This window comes from Chrysochloris asiatica, unplaced genomic scaffold (genome assembly GCF_000296735.1).
Source record: "Chrysochloris asiatica unplaced genomic scaffold, ChrAsi1.0 scaffold00002, whole genome shotgun sequence".
NCBI classification, from domain to species: domain Eukaryota; kingdom Metazoa; phylum Chordata; class Mammalia; order Afrosoricida; family Chrysochloridae; genus Chrysochloris; species Chrysochloris asiatica.
The window spans coordinates 41,594,645-41,602,334 of NW_006408520.1; the positions used below are offsets into that span (position 1 = coordinate 41,594,645).

General features: G+C 36.8%; 1 pseudogene; it reads left to right on the forward strand.

Annotated features, from left to right (window-relative positions):
- Nucleotides 1–3,741: 3,741 nt before the first annotated feature.
- On the forward strand, nt 3,742–7,043 carry LOC102840238 (annotated as a pseudogene).
- Nucleotides 7,044–7,690: the final 647 nt, after the last annotated feature.

Consider the following 7,690-nt stretch of genomic DNA (forward strand, 5'->3'; position numbering starts at 1 on the left):
AATACCAAAGTCACAGTACCAAAAGGAAATGGTTAATATTCAACTACTTCAAGAGGTAGCATATGATCAAGAGCCAATGACACTGAAAGAGGAAGTCCAAGGTGCAGTGAAGGAATTGGCAAAGAAAAAGTCACCAGGAATTGATGGAATACAACTTGAAATATTTCAAGAAATTGTGGCGGCACTGGAGGCACTCACTTATCTCTGCCAAGAAATTTGGAAGGTAACTATCTGGACAACTGATTGGAAGAGATCCATATTTGTGCCCATTCCAAAGAAAGGTGACCCATTGAAATGTGGTAACAAACATCTGGGAATCAGTTATTAGGGAATAATCAAGATATCTATTTGATCCCATATAATGTTAAGAAGGGTTTTAATATGGACAGTTACATACAGGAATCCATTAGTTGTTGTTATTGTTAAGTTCGATCTAGTTAGTTCTGACTTATAATGGCCAAATATGCAACAGAACAAAGCACTGCTCAGTCTTGTGCCATCCTCACAATCGTTTCTATGTTTGAGCCCATTCCTGCAGTCATTATGTCAATCCAGATCATTGAGGGTCTTCCTTTCTTTCTTTTTCTTTTTTTTTGCCGACTCTCTGCTTTACCAAGCATGATGTTCTCCTCCAAGACCTTCACCTTCCTGAAAATTTATCCAAAGTAATTGTGATGATGTCTCATCATCCTTACTCCAAAGGGAAATTATGGCTTTATTTCAATCAAGAAAGATTTGTTCAGTGGGAATAGTTAATCTTACAGTCTAGAAACAGAGGACCTTAAGACCATCAATGGAGAAGAACACAAACAGAATGTGAGACCCTATCCAGAGAAGCAGCAACACCAGAGGTGGAGGCAGAGATGGGGACATGGAGAGAGGGAGCAGCTGAGGACTCTAGATTCATGGAAAGGGAAAGGCTGTGTGCTGGCAGCCAGGAGACAGGCTTGCAGAAAGAGTCCTTTGGTTGTTTAAATGATTATATATTCCTGAGTGTTTTTGTGTACACTCTCTTCCCCTCAAATAAAACAGAAGGAATAGAAGCAAATACTCTCGAATGTTGATGCACAGAGGAGATTGTAATCATTGCAATGAAACAATGAGTGCAAAACTGATGTTCTCCCATGTAAACTATCGCTCATTTCACAATAAAAACTTAAAAGAAAAAAGAAAGAAAGATTTGTTCATTCTTTTGGCACTCCATAATATGTTCAGTATTTTTTTTTACCAACACCATAATTCATATGCATTCATTCTACTTCAATTTTTTTCCAATTTTTTTTTTTTTTTATTCATTGTTTAGTGTTCACATGCATATGAAGTAACTGAGAATACCATGATTTAGGTCACATTTATTTTAGTCTTCAAAGTAACTTCTTTGCTTTTAACATTTTAAAGAGATATTCTACAGCAGATATGACCCATGCAATGGGTTATTTGATTTCTTGACTGCCGTTTCCAGGCATTGGATGTGGATTCAAGTAAAATGAAATCCTTGATAATTCAATCTTTTCTCCATTTATCATGATTTTGTTTGTTGGTCTCAGTGGAGGATTTCTCTTTTCTTTACATTGAAATGCAGTCCGTACTGAAGGCTGTGGTCTGAGATTCATGAGTAAATGCTTCAAATCCTCTTCACTTTAAACAAATAAGCTTGTATCATCAGCATACTGCAGGTTGTTAATGAGTCTTCTTATAATCCTCAAGCCATGCTCTTCTTTGTGTAATCCAGTTTTTCGGATTATTTTGCAGCACACAGGTTGGATAAGTATGGTGAACTGATACAACACTGACGTACACCTTTCATGATTTTAACCCACACATTATACCCTTATTTTATTCAAAGGACTGCTTCTTAATCTATGTACAGATTGCACATGAGCACAATTAAAACTCAGCCATTATCATTGAATAAATATATAAAATATGTAAATATATAAAACAAGGTATAATTGCTCTATAGAATTTCCAGCAGTTCTAACTCACCAGCCACTCCATGGAAATCCTATAGAGGATCACTGTGAGTTGGAATCGACTTGATGGCACTTAACAACAACAAATCTTTATGGGAGTGTACTGCCACAGTGTATTGCTGGTGAGTTTAAACCACTGATTTTGTGGTTATTAGACTAGTGCTTAATATCTATGGCATCACCAGAGCTCCTTGTGCAAAATACAATATTCTCTAGGTAAAGGTATAATTGCTCCATAGGATTTCAGAGTCTGTAATCTTTATGGGAGTAGACTGTCTAATCTTTCACCCAGAGTGGCTGGTGGGTTTGAATCTCATACTTTGTAGTTAACAGCCCAATGCTTAACTAACAGCAACACCAGAGTTAATTAAGTACAATTCAGTGGTCTGGTATCCCCGATTTTCCTGATATTATCTATAATTTATTTTATTTACATGTGACGTTAATGAAATTGTTTGTTAATCTCCACATTCTGTTAGGTCTTCTTTCTTTGGAATGGACACAAATATGGATCTGTTCCAGTTGGTTTGCAAGGTAGGTGACTTCCAATATTTTTGGTATAGATGAGTGATCGTCTCCAGGTATTTTCTCAATTCTTGGAGACTTGTTTTTCTCCAATGCTTCCAATATGCTGTTGTTGTGGTTAGGTGCTGTGGAGTCAGTACCAACTCCTAGTGGTCTTATGCACAACAGCAAGAAACACTGCCTGGTCCCACGCTGACCTCACAACAATTGCTAAGCCTGAGTCCATTGCTGCTACCACTATGATGATCTGTTTCATTGGGGGGGTCATCTATTTTTCTCTGACCCACCAATTTAACATATAGCATATCCTTCTCCAGGGACTGTTCCCTCCTGATAATATGATAGACGAAGGAAGTTTGGTCATCCTGTTTTCCAAGGAGCATTCTGTTTGTACTTCTTTCAACCCAGATGTTTGTTCTTTTGACAGTCCATAGTACTTTTAATATTCTCCTCCAACACCATTAACTTAAACTCTTCTACAGTCTTCCTTATTCACAGTCCAACATTCACATGCATATGAGGTTACCATGGTTTGAGTCAGGTGCACCTTAGTAATCAAACTGATATATTTGCTGTTGAACACTTTTAAGAGTTCTTGTGCAGCAGATCTGCCTAATGCAATATGTCATTTGATATCTTGACTGCTGCTTACATGAGTGTTGATGGCTGATCTGAGTGATATGAAGTCTTTGACAACTTCACTGTTTTCTGCATTTATATGGATGCTGTTTATTAGTCCAGTGGTGAGGATTTAAATCTATATTGGACTTATTTATCAATACCCTATTTTCTTGGTCATACAAAACTTCCTGGCTTGGTTGACCATCAAGCAGTTACTTTTTGTATAGTAAATTTGTGTAGTCTTTCCCTTGTCTCCATTTATTTATTTATTTAGTTAGTTTACTTTCTGTTGTGAATAGAGTGAAAGTTTACAGAGTAGATCATCAGTTTTACATGCCATTATCACACACTTTGTCTCATCTCAATGCAACATCACATATCCCATTTCCTCATTGTTTCCATTCCTTTTCCTTTGTTCTTTCCCATACATTTTGAATTTTGTCCTGAGGTAAATGTTGCCCTTTTAATCTTGAGGAGTTTACTCTCCTATGCTGTTGTTTCCCCTCTTCACCTATCTAATGCTTAACTAAAAATCTTCTATCTTCTTCTGAGATTTCTTGTTTCATTTAATTTTTTTTTTTTTTTTTTTGGCTCACAGAACAATACTTCCACTTGAGTCTTAATTTTTTTTCTTTAGTTATTTCACCTTTTGTTTTTCTAGCTCTAGGTGTTTGCATATTTCATTATTATGCTTTATTTTATTCATTATATTACTTTGTTTTTGTTACTCAAAGTTCTGAATCTCTTCTGATATTTATTCTGGTCTTTTCTTTCTCTCTTTCTATATTTTAAATGACATTTTATTTTCCTCATGTGTAACATTCTTGATCTCTTCTCTCAATTTATCTGGTCTTTGGTCATTAGTGTTAAATATGTCATATCTATTTTTGAAATAGCTATACATTTAGGGACCATAGAAGAAGTGATGTATTTGCTTTATGGTGTTGGAGGAGAATATTGAAATATCATGGACTGCCAAAAGAACAAATATATCTGTGTTGGTTGAAGTGCATCCAGAGTTCTCCTTGGAGGCCAGAAAGGTTAGACTGTCTCTCATACTTTGGACATATTGTCAGGAGGGACCAGTCACTGGAGAAGGATAAGGTGGAGAGTCCAAGAAAATGAGGAAGATCCCCAATGAGATGGATTTGCAAAGTGGCAGCATAAATGAGCTCAAGCATAGCAACAATTGTGAGGTTGGCCCAGGATGAGGCAGTGTTTCATTCTGTTTTGCATAGGGTCACTATGAGTTGGCCCCCTTACCTTCTGATGATATTCAGTTTTCAATCATCTCTTTCCACAAATGTAATTTGATTTCTGTGTATTCTGTCTGGTGAGGAGGTCCATATGCATGGTGGTAGTGATTATGTGCTATGACTCAGTTATCACTCATAGTAATTCTGTGTAGGGTTTCTGAGGTGGTAAATCTTTATGTGAGCCGTAAGTCTTATCTTGTTCCCACAGAGGAACTGGTAAATTTCAACGGCTGACCTTAGCAACCCAACTCATAAACCACTATGTATGCTCCTCCATATGTATAGTAGTGGTTACGAATCGGGCTGCTAACCTTAAGGTCAGTGGTTCGAAACTACCAGCCGCTCCGCGGGAGAAAGATGAGGCTTTCTACTCCCGTAAAGATTTACACCCTCGGAAACCCTGTACAGGGTCGCTATGGTCGGAACCGACTCGACGGCACTTAACAACAACAACAACATATGTATAGTGGTGATGGTTATGTACCTTCAAATCGGTTAAGACTCATAGCTACCCCATGCAAGGTTTCTTTAAAGAGCAGAAAGCCTCAGCTTTCTCTTGCAGAATGACTGGCAGATTCAAGCTATTGACTTTCTGGTTAGCTACACAGTTTGTAATCTACTATGCTATGTTGTTGTTGTTGTTATGTGCCATGGAGTCAGTTCCTACTCATAGCGACCCTGGGTTTCCAAGGTTGTAAATCTTTATGGGAACAGAAAGCCTCATCTTTCTCCCATGGAGCAGCTGGTAGTTTTGAACTGCTGACTGTGAGATTAGCAGCCCGATTCATAATCACAACGCTACCAGAGGCCCTATGCTATAGTCACCATGTATTGTTGAAAAAGGCATTTGTAATAAATAAGTTATTGTCTTTAAAACTTCCACCAGTATTGTTTCTTTTACCAAGACCATATATCCTTCTTGACCCGTCTTGGTCTGTAAGATCTGCTGGTATTTTAAATAATAGTGGCAGAGCTTACAGCATCATAACACCATACCAGCCACTGGAGTACAAAGTGACAGATGAGTGGTGGATGATTTACTTAGAGCTGTAATTTGACACTGACATACAATGTGATTCCCTGTTATTGTTGTTGCTAGTTGCTTTCGAGTCTCTTCTGACTCACATCAACCCTATACACAATAGAAAAACAAAAACAAAACACTGTCCAGTCCTTCACCATCCTCACAATTGTTATGTTTGAGCACTTTGTTGCTGACACTATGTCAATCCATCTGTTTGGGGGTTTTTCTCTTTTTCACTGACCTTCCCTTTTACCAAGTGTGATGTCCTTTTCCAAAGACTGGTACCTCTTGGTCACATGTACAAAGTATGTCAGACAAATTCTTACCATCTTTGTTTCTAAGGGACAATCTAGCTTTCTTTCTTTCAAAATACATTTGTTAGTTCTTCTGGCAGTCCCTGATACTTTCAATATTATTTGAAAAGATCATAATTCAAATGCACAGATTCTTCTCAGGCCTTCCTTACTTGTTGTCCATCTTTCATATGCATAAGGATAAATTTGAAATACCATGACTTGGGTCAAGTGCACTCTAATCCTCAATACATAAAAGAGTTCTTTTGCAACAGATTTGCCCAATGCAATACATCTTTTGCTATCTTGACTACTGCTTCCATGAGTGCTGATTGTGGATTAAAGTTAAACGAAATCCTTGTCAAATTTAATCTTATCTACATTAATCATGACATTGTCTGCTGATCCAATTATGAAGATTTTTATTTTATTTGCATGAGTTGTAATACATACTGAAGGCTGTATTGTTTAATCTTCATGAATAAGTGCTTCAAGTCCCCTTCACTTTGAACAAGCAATGTTGTGTCATTCACAAATCACAGGTTGTTAATGAGTATTCCTCCAATCCTGATGCACATTCTACTTAATAAAGTCCACTTTCTCAGATTATTAACGCAGAATACATATTGAGCAACAATAGTGAAATAATGCACCTCGGGCTCACACCTTTTCTGAATTTACACATGTATTCCCTATTCTATTCAAACAATATCCTCTTGGTCTATGTGCAGGTTCCATATGAGCATAATTAAGTGTTCTGAAATTCCCACTCTTCACAATGTTATCCATTATGTTTCCTTAATATCATATTAACATTTAAATTAAAAAGACAATGCCATGAGTCTGAGTGGAGCTAGCGAATCAAGTGGTTGTGTGATCGTGTCTCGGAGACCGGCAGCGCTTGCAGCATGGCTAACCAACTGCCTAAAGAGCAGATTGCAGAATTCAAAGAAGCTTTTTCACTATTTGACAAGGATGGTGATGGAACTATAACAACAAAAGAATTGGGAACTGTAATGAGGTCTCTTGGGCAGAATCTCACAGAATTATAGGACATGATTAATGAAGTAGTTGCTCATGGTAATGGCACAATTGACTTCCCAGAATTTATGACAATGATGGCAAGAAAAATGAAAGACACAGACAATGAACAAGAAATTAGAGAAGCATTCCAGGTGTTTGAAAGGATGACAATGGCTATATTAGTGTAGCAGAACTTCATCACGTGATGACAAACCTTGGAGATAAGTTAACAGATGAAGAGGTTGATGAAATGATCAGGGAAGCAGATACTGATGGTGATGGTCAAGTAAATTATGAAAAGTTTGTACAAATTATGACAGCAAAGTGAAGACATTGTACAGAATGTGTTAAATTTCTTGTACAAAATTATTTCTTTGCCTTTTCTTTGTTTGTAACTTATCTGTAAGAGGTTTCCCCTTACTCTCAAAAGAATATTCATGTATAGTAATTAGGACTTCATTCCTCCATGTTTTATTCACTTATCTTACTGACATTGTCCTGAAACCTTCTTTTAGAAAATTGATCAAGTAACATGTTGCATGTGGCTTACTCTGTATATATCTAAACCCTTCTGCACATCTAAACATAGATGGAGTTGGTCAAATGAGGGAATATATGGGTTATACCTCTTTATAAGTAGTTTTCTTTAGGAACTGTCATCATGTTGTTGTTGAAGTGTGGAGCTGTAACTCTTCATGGACTTTGGACAGTCAACAATATGTACTTAAAGTAGTACTATTGCCAAGTGGGTGTAGTATCCACGTACTCATACACTATTGTTTTGTACTGCTGGTCCTGTACCAGAAACATTTTCTTTTATTGTTACTTGCTTTTTAAACTTTGTTTAGCCACTTAAAGAAAATCTGCTTATGGCACAATTTGCCTCAAATCTATTACAAGTTGTATATTTTTTTTCCAATTAAAAAATTAGAATTTATCCTCCTTTCAAAAAAAAAAAAAAAGGTAATTCCACTT